Source organism: Hyla sarda, chromosome 4 (genome assembly GCF_029499605.1).
Source record: "Hyla sarda isolate aHylSar1 chromosome 4, aHylSar1.hap1, whole genome shotgun sequence".
Lineage (NCBI taxonomy): Eukaryota > Metazoa > Chordata > Amphibia > Anura > Hylidae > Hyla > Hyla sarda.
The window spans coordinates 239141855-239154849 of NC_079192.1; the positions used below are offsets into that span (position 1 = coordinate 239141855).

The 12995-nt window shown below is 39.9% G+C and overlaps 1 protein-coding gene across 7 annotated transcripts in view; it reads left to right on the forward strand.

Annotated features, from left to right (window-relative positions):
- CADPS2 (calcium dependent secretion activator 2) overlaps positions 1–12995 on the forward strand; it is a 707505-nt gene that overhangs the window by 430373 nt on the left and 264137 nt on the right. The window lies entirely within an intron of this gene.

The window sequence follows — 12995 nt, forward strand, 5'->3', positions numbered from 1 at the left end:
GTACTACAACATATCTCTAATATACTTTTATTATTATTTTTTCATTAAAAAGGTTTAATTTACATTTAAAAACCGGCTACTGAAAAAGGACTGATTTTGGAGTGGCAATCAGTCCTTTTTCAGTTAGGCTGCACTCGCACCCTGCCTGTCAATCAGACAGGCGGGAGCGAGCGCATTGGCTCCCCGGCCACTCCTCCCGCACATAGCCGCCGCCTCGTTGCCGCCGCTGCCTCGTTGCCGCCACTGTCCCTGCACGCCCACTGCCAGACTCTGCAGTAACTGCAAGTGTAATGAGGGAATGGGGTAGGCGGGGCGGGGGCGGGGGGGGGTGGGTGGAGGGAACGGGCTAGTGCCGTAGCGTTGGGGGGGTGAACGTGCTAGCAAAAAAAAAAAAAATAGGATGGTGGGAGCTACCCTTTAAATTCAAATTTAAACACACAACTTGCACTTTAAAATCAACTTTTTACCCTAAACACGAAGCCTAAACACGAATGTGTGAGACAATTATCTGATGGTCAGACTTACATGAAACTGAGATCTGACCCCACTAAAGATTTTAATACAGCACTGAAGACACTTTGCGACAATGCACTTTCTCTAGACATCCTTACAGACAAAGAATACAATTTCATCTTGGGGACTCAGGGGGGACTACCTGTCTTCTACTGTCTCCCCAAGATCCACAAGGGCCCCCTCAATCCACCCGGCCGCCCTATTATATCAGGGATTCAATCATTAACTTCCAATTTGTCCCAAATCATTGACCACTTTCTCCAACCTTATGTACAAGCCACTAATTTTTACCTAATAGATTCGACTGAAATTATTCGGATTTTAGAAAATACAATTTGGAAGCCAGACTACATCTTGGTATCCCAAGATGTGAGCTCATTGTATACCATAATACAACATCAAGCGGGATTAGAATCAGTCAGACACGTTTTAACCAAAGATTATATGCAACTGGAACAAATAGATTTTATTATAGATTCCATTGCTTTTATTCTGACCCATAATTATTTTGAAGGGGATTTTTACCTACAATTGACGGCTACAGCCATGGGCACGAGATTCACACCTAGCTGTGACAACCTCTTCATGGCAGCCTGGGAGGACATCCATTTTACTCCCAGGATAGGTGCGGATCTCGTGCTATATAGACGATATTTTATTAATTTGGAAGGGCCCTACGGACGTTTTAGAGAATTTTATTCACGATCTTAATACCAATTCACTCATCTTAAAATTCACACCCCATATCAGCAGAGAGTCACTAGAATTTCTGGATATCTCGGTATCTATACATTCACCAAAATTGATCTGCAGTACTTATCACAAACCTGTATCAAAACATAGTTTTATCCGTTTTGATAGCTGTCACTTACCCAGATGGCTACTGAACGTACCCATAAGCCAATACCGGAGACTGAAGAGAAATTGTACTTTAGAGTCTCAATTCCAGAAAGATCATGCTCCCTTACTGACAAATTCCTTGAAAAAGGATATCCTCAATCAATGCTGACCAGTTCCTGGACAATACCTCCCCAACAATCTACCCATAGTATATAAAAAGTACCCAATTTAAATATTCAAATAGCACCGACTATTAACCCCCCCCCCCAATCCACTAACAAACTGGTTATTTACAAATGGATTCCATAGATGTAGTACCTGCCTAGGCTGTAAAATGACAACATTTCCTAGAAAATCCTTAGAAGTATCCTCCACATCTAATAATTTCTCTTTCAAAATAAGGGTGTCATAACAAAGGAGTCATCTACATAATACATGTAAATGTGGTCAACAGTATATTGAACGAACCAAACGCCAACTTAAAATCCGCATTTCAGAACATATCCACAATATTAAAAAGGGGGTCAAAACACACCCTTTATCCCTTCATTTTAGTGAAGTGCATAACAATGATCCATCTGATCTTATATTCACAGCCTTACACACCGTGAAAAAATTTGGAGAGGCAGTAACTATATTACACTAATGTCCTGAGCAGAATCACGTAAAATATTTGAGTTGTAAATCGGAAATGAGTCGGGTTCCTCTCCATGAGCCGTCATCAGCTGGTCATACTAGTGACCCAATGATGGAACCTGGGGTCGACCTCGACCATGTCCTACCATCCTCTCTTTCATCATTTGTCATTTTTTCAATCTTTCAAAATTTTTCATAAGTTTTTTATTACAATTTTTATCATTTTTTATCATCATGTTTTATTATGTTTTATTTCTATCTCTTACTGTATTCTAGTCTATTCTTTTTTTTTATTCCTTTTGTCTTTCACCTTTTCTTACCCCTCTGTTTTCCCCTCTCTTCAACCTTCATTGTTATATATATCATATTTTGTATTCATTCCCATCATATATAGGTATTTTCAATATACTTTTATTAATATATACCTATAATATAATCTCATCATTTTCCAATAATTATAAATATTAATCAAGTCACTTATTGAGAACACTACTTTCTTCTCTATTTTTTATATATTTAAGCAACATTATACCATCTATTACTCATTTTCTCTTAAATTATCTATCTCAGTGAAAATAAATGTATCCATATATTTGTCCCACCACATGGAATTCTTCTCCAGGTTTTAGTACCATCTTGAATGATGACATCATCTATCTGTGCTATATAAACCCGAATTGTAGGATGGCCAACTATCAGATTTTTTTGGCTTCTAAAGAAGGAGACATAATGTCTTGAAATGCGTATAGCCGTATACAGTACCTTCTACTATATGATATCAGCACTTTATTCAACTTTTTAAACCTATGCTTCCCGACTTGGCAGCGCTGCAGTACCTCAGGACTTGGACCACCATTAAAGCAATCGCGTGCGCGATCCACCACGAGGACACCAGTTCACACATGAATCCAACTACCTGCCGTCATCTCTAGAGATCCTCTTGGCCCGATGCCGATCCATGCCCACCTGCACCCTGCTGGGGCCGCGGGACCCTCACATCTAAGGCCGGACGCCACACCTTGCCAGCTCAGACTACTTAATCTGCCACGCCGGCTACTGTAATCGTGAGTAACCCCACATTGCGGACTGCAGGTATTATCCTTACTTCAGCTATCTCACACCATAATTTTGCTGTGAAACATTTTGGCAACATTGTAGCAATAGGATTCAAAGATACTTCCATTCATTGCTGCAAGGACATTATAGGAACCATAGATTTTACCACCTCTGTTACAGACTTTTATCTAGTCTTATCATCATCAAGCTGCTGATTTTTATATTTTTATTCTACATATATTTTATACATCGTGTGCAAGGTCCCTGCACCGATGTCTATTGTACCAATTCAATAAATCTCTACACGTTTGTTAACCTATACATCCATCCTTATTCGGGTAGTACAATTTATACATTAATTTTTTTTCCACTTCACTATCACTGGTTTGTTACACTGCCTTAATCCTGGTTTGTGGTATAACCATTGTTGGTGATCTGAAAAATATTCTATAAAAATATTGTTTTGAGTTAACATGCTGTAAATTCTTCTCGATCCCTAAGACTGGGTTCACACCTAGTATGTTGGTAACTTTTTAGTCCTTATTTTGAAGCTCATTTTGCTCGGCATTTGTAGCCAAAAGTGAGAGTGAAGCACAAAAACAAACTAAAATAGAAATATTTGGCAAAAATTAAAGAATAAAATTCTACTTGTGAACCCAGCCTAAGCTTGTAATAGTTGCTAACCCTAACCCCCAGGATTGAGTATTTGAACAGAAAGAGAAGCCTGGATGTTTTTTGCTGATACTTAATGTAGCACAAAAAAAGAGACAACAATGTAACAGCTCACTGTTGTTATTCCACTCTCGTCCTCTGCTTCCTTCATCTCAGGTGTATGGAATTCACCACAGCTGTTGTGTGAGCAATAGCCGGAGAAATTTTTTCCACCAATTATAGTCCTTGGGAAAACAAAAGAATCCAGCATTCCAGGTGTAGACAAAATAAATGTTTTTACTTTTAATCCATGCCATTAAAATAGTAATAGGACGAACCATACATTAAAAACGGATGCATTTTGACATTCCTTTGTCAAGGTGCAAATCTTAATCCTTCCAGTACCTAACTTAATCCTTCCAGTACTTATCAGCTGCCGTATGCTCCACAGGAAGTTCTTTTCTTTTTGAATTTCTTTTCTGTCTGATTACAGTGCTCTCTGCTGACACCTCTGTTTGTTTCAGGAACTGTCCAGAGCAGGATAGGTTTGCTATGGGGATTTACTCCTACTCTGGACAGTTCCTGGACAGTGGTGTCAGCAGAAAGCACTGTTTTTCAGACTGTAAAGAAATTAAAAAAGAAAAGAACTTGCTGTGGAGGATTAAGATTTTTAAACAGAAGTAATTTACAAATCTGTTTACATTTCTGGCACCAGTTGATTAAAAAAATAATAATTTCCACCGGAGTACCCCTTTAACGACCGTTGACATAAATGTACGTCCTGGTGTGGAGGTACTTTGAGCATCAGGACGTACATTTACATCCTGTACATGACCGTGAGTATCAGCAGCCGTGGACCCGCTTGTAAGCGCGATCGCGCTGATGTCCACCATTAACCCCTCAGATGCTGTGATCAATACAGATCACGGCATCTGCGGCAATACGCGTGTTTAAATGGATGATCCAATCATTTAACCTGTTAAAAAGGTACAGTGTGAATGTAGCCTAAAAACACTACACTACACTAACACAAAATAAAGAGTAAAACACTACATAAACACACATACACTGCCCCCCCTTCCCCCCAATAAAAATGAAAAACATATCCTATGGCAGTGTTTCCAAAACGGAGCCTCCAGCTGTTGCAAAACAAAAACTCCCAGCTTTTCCGGACAGCCATTGATTGTCCAAGCATGCTGGGAGTTTTGCAACAGCTGGAGACACCCTGTTTGGGAATCACTGGCTTAGAATACCACTATGTCCACCCCAATGCAAATCCCTAATCTAGGCCTCAAATGCCCATGGCGCTCTCACATGGAGCCCTGTCGTATTTCAAGGCAACAGTTTAGGGCCACATATGGGGTATCGCCGTACTCGGGAGAAATTGCCTAACAAATTTTGGGGGGCTTTTTCTCCTTTTACCCCTTATGAAAAGGTAAAGTTGGGGTCTATACCAGCATGTTAGTGTAAAAAAAAACATTTTTGTACACTAACATACTGGTGTTGCCCCATACTTTTAAATTTCACAAGCGGTAAAAGAAAAAAAGCCCCCAAAATTTGTAACGCAATTTCTCCTGAGTACGGAGACACCCCATATGTGGGCGCAAAGTTCTCTGGGGGCGCACAACAAGGCTCAGAAGGGAGAGTGCACCATGTACATTTGAGGTGATTTGCACAGGGGTGGCTGATTGTTACAGCGGTTCTGACATAAGCGCAAAACAATAAATACCCACATGTGACCCCATTTTGGAAACTACACCCCTCTCAGAATGTAACAAGGGGTATAGTGAGCATTTACACCCCACATGTGTCTGACAGATCTTTGAAACAGGGGTCTGTGAAAATGAAAAATAACATTTTTAATTTGCACAGCCCACTGTTCCAAAGATCCGTCAAATGCCAGTGGGGTGTAAATTCTCACTGCACCCCTTATTACATTCCGTGAGGGGTGTAGTTTCAAAAATGGGGTCACATGTGGGGGGGTCCACTGTTCTGGCACCACGGGGGGCTCTGTAAATGCACATGGCCAAATTCTCTCTCCAAAAGCTCAATGATGCTCCTTCTCTTCTGAGCATTGTAGTTCGCCCCTAGTGCACTTCACGTCCACTTATGGGGTATTTCCATACTCAGAAGAGATGGGGTTACAAATTTTGGGGGGTATTTTCTGCTATTTATTATCCCTTGTAAAAATGTAAAATTTTGGGGAAAACAAGCATTTTAGTGTAAAAAATTTATATTTTTTTTACATATGCAAAAGTCGTGAAACACCTGTGGGGTATTAAGGTTCACTTTACCCCTTGTTACGTTCCCCAAGGGGTCTAGTTTCCAAAATTGTATGCCATGTGGGTTTTTTTTTTTGCGGTCCTGGCACCATAGGGGCTTCCTAAATGCGGCATGCCCCCAGAGCAAAATTTGCTTCCAAAAAGCCAAATGTGCCTTCTCTTCTGAGAACTGTAGTGCGCCAGCAGAGCACTTTTCATCCCCATGTGGGGTGTTTTCTGAATCAGGAGAAATTGGGCTTCAAATTTTGGGGGGTATTTTCTGCTATTACCTTTTTTAAAAATGTAACATTTTTGCTAAACAAAGCATTTTTGGCAAAAAAAAATTTTTTTCTTACATATGCAAAATTCGTGAAACCCCTGTGGGGTATTAAGGTTCACTTTATCCCTTGTTACGTTCCTCAAGGGGTCTAGTTTCCAAAATGGTATGCCATGTGGGTTTTTTTTTTTTGCTGTCCTGGCACCATAGGGGCTTTCTAAATGCGACATGCCCCCCGAGCAAAATTTGCTCTCAAAAAGCCAAATATGACTCCTTCTCTTCTGAGCATTGTAGTTCGCCCGTAGTGCACTTCAGGTCAACTTATGGGGTACCTCCATACTCAGAAGAGATGGGGTTACAAATTTTGGGGGGTATTTTCTGCTATTAACCCTTGAAAAATTAGAAATTTGGGGGGAAACACATTTTAGTGAAAAACATATGCAAAAGTCGTGAAACACCTGTGGGGTATTAAGGTTCACTTAATTCCTTGTTATGTTCCTCAAGGGGTCAAGTTTCCAAAATGGTATGCCATGTGTTTTTTTTTTTTTGCTGTTTTGGCACCATAGGGGCTTCTTAAATGCAACATGCCCCCAAAAACCATTTCAGAAAAACGTACTCTCCAAAATCCCCTTGTCGCTCCTTCGCTTCTGAGCCCTCTACTTCGCGCGCCGAACAATTTACATAGACATATGAGGTATGTGCTTACATAAGAGAAATTGGGCTACAAATTCAAGTATAAATTTTATCCTTTTACCCCTTGTAAAAATTCAAAAATTGGGTCTACAAGAATATGCAAGTGTAAAAAATGAAGATTGTGAATTTTCTCCTTCACATTGCTGCTTTTCCTGTGAAACACCTAAAGGGTTAAAACACTTACTGAATGTCATTTTGAATACTTTGGGGGGTGCAGTTTTTATAATGGGGTCATTTATGGGGTATTTCTAATATGAAGACCCTTCAAATCCACTTCAAACCTGAACTGGTCCATGAAAATTTTGTGAAAAATTGTAAAATTGCTGCTGAACTTTGAAGCCCTCTGATGTCTTCCAAAAGTAAAAACACGTCAATTTTATGATGCAATCATAAAGTAAACATATTGTAAATGTGAATCCAAAAAAAAAATTATTTGGAATATCCATTTTCCTTACAAGCAGAGAGCTTAAAAATTAGAAAAATGCAAAATTTTATTTTTTTTCATCAAATTTGGGGATTTTTCACCAAGAAAGGATGCCACAAAAATTTACCACTATGTTAAAGTAGAATATGTCACGAAAAACAATCTCGGAATCAGATTGATAAGTAAAAGCATTCCAGAGTTATTAATGTTTAAAGTGACAGTGGTCAGATGTGCAAAAAAGGGCTGCGTCCTAGAGGTGAAAATGGTCTGGGTCCTTAACCCCTTAAGGACCGGGGGGTGTACGTTTTTGCATTTTCGTTTTTTGCTCCTTGCCTTTAAAAAATCATAACTCTTTCAATTTTGCACCTAAAAATCCATATGATGGCTTATTTTTTGCACCACCAATTCTACTTTGTAATGATGTCAGTAATTTTGCCCAAAAATCTACGGTGAAACGAAAAAAAATAATAATTGTGAGACAAAATTGAAAAAAAAACACACCGTTTTGTAACTTTTGGGGGCTTCCGTTTCTACGTAGTACATTTTTCGGTAAAAATGACACCTTATCTTTATTCTGTAGGTCCATACAATTAAAATTATACCCTACTTATATAGGTTTGATTTTGTCGTACTTCTGGAAAAAATCATAACTACATGCAGGAAAATTAATACGTTTAAAATTGTCATCTTCTGACCCCTATAACTTTTTTATTTTTCCGTGTAGGGGCGGTATGAGGGCTCATTTTTTGCGCTGTGATCTGAAGTTTTTAACGGTACCATTTTTGCATTGATAGGACTTATTGATCGCTTTTTATTCATTTTTAAATGATATAAAAAGTGACCAAAAATGCACTATATTGGACTTTGGAATTTTTTTGCGCGTACGCCATTGACCTAGCGGTTTAATTAATGATATATTTTTATAATTCGGACATTTCCGCACGCGGAAGTAAGCTTTACCAGGTGCCTTACTTCTGTAAGAATGGCCAAAATAGAACAGAAGCAGCATAGCCCACCAAGGTCAAATGGTATGCTGCCAGCAGGGGAGAGCTGAGCTAGCAAATTTGGTGACACTATTTTAAGAACCTACACAGACTTTCAAAGATTGTTTCTGAAATACACATATTAAATATTGCCTCTTGGGTTAAAAGTTTTTTTTGTAAAGAATGTTTTTTTTTTTTTGTTGCGGTTCAGGAATTGAAGAAATCAGGGTGGCCGATAACTTATACCGATATTCCGGTATAAGTTATCGGCTATTTCAATCCCCCCCCCCCCCCGGCGGGGCAGAAGCCGTTGCATATCAATGATTTAAAGTGGCGCTTTAAATCACTGAACTGCAGCGGCTTTTGCGGTGCCAGAGACCGCCGCAACTGCCCGCTTCTCTCCCCCTGCCTGTCCACCACAGTTGCCCCATCGCCTCCCCCCGTCCTCTGCCCACATACCGCCGCCACTGCCCCATTGCCTCCCCCCATCCTCTGGCCACATGCCGCCGCTGCCCCATCGACTCCCCCACATCCTCTGCCCACATACCACCGCCACCGCTGCCCCATCGCCTCCCCCCATCCCCGGTATTATAATTACCTGTTCCCAGGGGTCCGCGATCCTTCTGGCTCCGTCGGCATAGCCCACCAAGGTCAAATGGTTTGCTGCCAGCAGGGGAGAGCTGAGCTAGCAAGTTTTGTGACACTATTTTAAGAACCTACTAATGTCCAAATTCGCGATTATCGGCCGATAATATCGGCCAAACCGATATTGCAGTGAAACTAATTTAAATAGTTGTAAGTAATGAGTTTATTAAATTAACTGCAATAATTTTACAGTGTCATTGTCTAATCTGCTCTAGAAAGCTCACAATTAGAATATGATTGATTAGTTTTGAGATGCCACATATTTAAAGTATGATCATAGATTGTTGATATACTGGAGTCATAGCTATCATTTCTACTGGAGCCAACAATGATATGACTGATCCATTAAGATCCTTCCTCTAAAGCAGGAGTGCTCAACTATTTTTAGTGATGGTCCGCTTATCCAAGTTTGACATCTGGTGAAGGTCCAAGCTGAACGCTAAGGCCTGTTTCACCTACCAGCTGCAGAGCAATGAAAGAAATACAGTAGGTGCTGCACTGTGGTATTTGTTATGCTTCTGGGGAGATCTTTAGTACTGCATTGTAGCATATGGGGATGTAAGAACTTTTGAGCTGTACTGTGGTATTTGGTACTTATTATGAGGTATTTGGTGCTTCTGGGGATGTATTTTGTAGTGTACTGTTGTATTTGGCCTGCTAGAGAAATATTAGATTGTGTACTGTGGCATTTGGTGCTTTTGAAGAAGTAGTTGGTGCTACTTGTGGAGTAATATGGGTGCTGCACAGTAGTATTTGTTCTCTGGTAAGGCCCAGCATCACCATGGATTGGTGTATAAAACCCACATATAACAAGAGAGCAGATGAAAACAAATGTGTTGAAATAAACTGGTGACAGAAAATTATACAGATTAATAAATTATGTATATTTAAAAATATTAAGTCTTCCACTACTTATCAGCTGATGTATGCTCCAGACAAAGTTGTGTAGATTGTTCCAGGCTTATCCCGGTGCACTCTGCTGCCACCTCTGTCCATGTCAGGAACTGTCCGAAGCAGGAGAAAATCCCCATAGCAAACCTTGCCTGCTCCGGACAGAGGTGGCAGCAGGGAGCACTGTGGTCAGACTGGAAAGAAATACACAACTTACTCTGTCCATAGATTTTTATGCCTCCATTGCCTATATTTATTATAAAAATACCCTTTTTCATTAGCTCACAGTGTAAGAAATCCTCTCAGGGGAAGGGGGCATGTCCCTCCCTTGTGGTGGTGGGAGGTGATTGTGTGTCGGCTTATTGCAGCTTTGTCCATGAGTCATATCTTGTCCATGACTCATTGACAAGCCTGATGCTGCTGCAGGACTGGTTAGTGTCCTAGGAGGTATGCGGTGGCCTAGTGGTGGAATTTTCAGTGGCTGTTTTCTTTCATTAAAAAAAAAATTTTTAAACAACCATATTACAAAAGGTCTTTAATTTTCATCAGTAACAACATATAAAAAGTTTTGGGGTCTGGCAGTTCCCATTTAAACTGTTTAAATAGATGTCATTTACTGATCTGTATGACTTTCTAGCAGCAGTTAATTTGGATAAAAAATTACCTCCAGGCATCGTCGAGACTCCTTGATTGATTCGGTTCGACTGGCAAGTCCTATAATCCACGTCTGAGGTCCTTCTCTCTTTTCTTTTCAGCTCTCTTACTCCTTCCCACTTTTCTTATACCCCTTCTCCTCCATTCCACCATCTTCTCACTCCCTCACCGGACTTTTCCCCCCTTTGCTCTTTCCTCCTTCCTTTGTTTATCCTATCTCACTGATCCCTCCATCATATCACGGCCTTAGGCCTCTCATAAAGCCAATTGCAATATCTCACATTAGATCCCACTGTCTTACACGAGTACTAGCGTTCCGTCGACAACAGATGATATTTTACTAAATGTTATGTTGAATTTTGTTACTATATTTCTGTTTTGAACCATACTTACTAGCCTCCTATAAGTGCCCGACACTCGCTTTCTTTTTGGCACTTGACGATTGTATTTGTTGTATAATGCTTTAAATTTTATAAAAAATACATATTGGAGAAAAAAATGACCTCCAGAGTATCCCTTTAAGAAGCCCAGATCTAAAGAACTCCAAGAACTTATAATTGTTCCATCAGCGAAAAGGGGGCCCTGCGCAAACAATCTTCGGCTTCCTGCAGCTGCTCTCTGCAACTATTGAGTCTCTGCCTGTGAGGCTCTGTGAGACAGGACGAACTTGCAGTATTTGCAGAGAGGAGATGCATGAAGCAAAAGATCATGTGTGCTGGGCCCCCTCTTTACTAAATAGGCTGCTGAAGGCATGTTGAATACTACTCAACAACCAGGTAATATGCTGTCCTTCTTAATCGGCCACAGGTAAGAAACTAAAAGGTGAGGATATGTATGTAAACTCAGCCAGTGGCCTACCCTGCAAACTCACACTCTCTCTAAACACACAATGCATTCTTTACACACAAACACGCAGAAGGCCTCTGGTCTGGTCCAATCCCCTCCACTTATTAACTTCCTCCCACCCTTCTGAACAGAGTCCACATCTAAATTACAAATTGTTTTGTTCTCCAATATTGTTTTTTTAATTCAATTAATCGAAAAAATAATCAGCCAACTAATTGATTGTGAAAATAGTAATCCCTTTCACCCCTACTAAATTGATTCTCCTATTGTGAGACTGGTCTTACTAGTGAGACGCCCATCAGTTAATTGTTGATGAAGTGCAGCTAAGGAGGTAGAAGAGAAGTGATTGTGACTTGCACAAGACTTCTTTTGACTTTATCAATCCCTGCTGATTGTAATGTTATACTAGATTTAAGAGACAAATGAAATGTAAAGTGAGAAACCTTCTAATTCTCCCTGGCATCATCATGTTCTTGTAGGTAGTGGCAGTGTAAGAAAACATTGGTGAAGTCCTTTGTATTACATTGATTTGATAAGATCCCCAGCTTTCTCCATTTTATAAGAACTTTTATTACAAATAATCTTTTAGCTTATTAGGCAGACTTAAATATGTGTGAGTAGTGCTGGTCTGATCCATGCTGGAACCTCTTCTGCGGATTAATGGTAATCTTCATTGTGAAGTATGTTAGCTTTGAATTTTTTTTGTGCCTTTTATTAGCACACATGCAATTAATGCTCTAGAAACAGCTTCCTAAACCTTGGCAGCAGTCTAGAAAAAGTAATAAAAAAAAATAAAAAAAAGCTTGCGTTAAAGCTCTCTCCACTGTGCTCCTTGCTTTTATACATCTTGTCACACAGGGTACTAACTAGCTTTTTGTAGCTGAACTGAAATACACTGTTATACATGGAGTGCTTGCCTTTTATAAGCCGCGATTAAAATGCTAATAGAAATACCTGTATTTTTAGAAGGAAGTCTGAAGGACACCAAACTTAAAGGGAATGTGTCACTTAGATTTAGTTTTTTACTGATTATAGCCAGATACTGAAACCTTTTTTCTAATTTGTTTCTATTTTTTTCTATTTGTATTTTTTATTCTAATTTTATACATTATTGTGGCACAGCCATCTTGCCTAAGCATTCTAAAGGGGAATTCCAGGATTTATTTTTATTTGACTATGCTACAGGGGCTGTAAAGTGTCTATATACCTGTATGTGACGGTGGTCTTTTCTGTGATTTTTGCTCCAATATTTATTTTTAACAGCACACCAAATGACTCAGGTCTCCGTTTTTCCCAAGTTGCAGTGCGGCCAAGTCAAGCCATCACTAGTCAGGTGTGCAAAGGGAACCTGTCCTGCTTCAATGGGTGGATCGACCGCTGGGTGGGAGAGAGATCATTCCGCAACTAATTGTATTTTTTGCAACAGCTGGAGGCACCCTGGTTAGAAAACATTTGTCTTTTAAATGGAATGCAGCTCATTTGTGTTTCAATATGTGGGATGGCTGATGTGTGGGAGGGAGGAAAGTGACCTCACTCTTACAAACAAGGAACTATGGGATTTATAGTTTGAGAGAATGAACTCTAACAGGAAATACCCAGTTCACAAAAAGATATCCGCAGATATC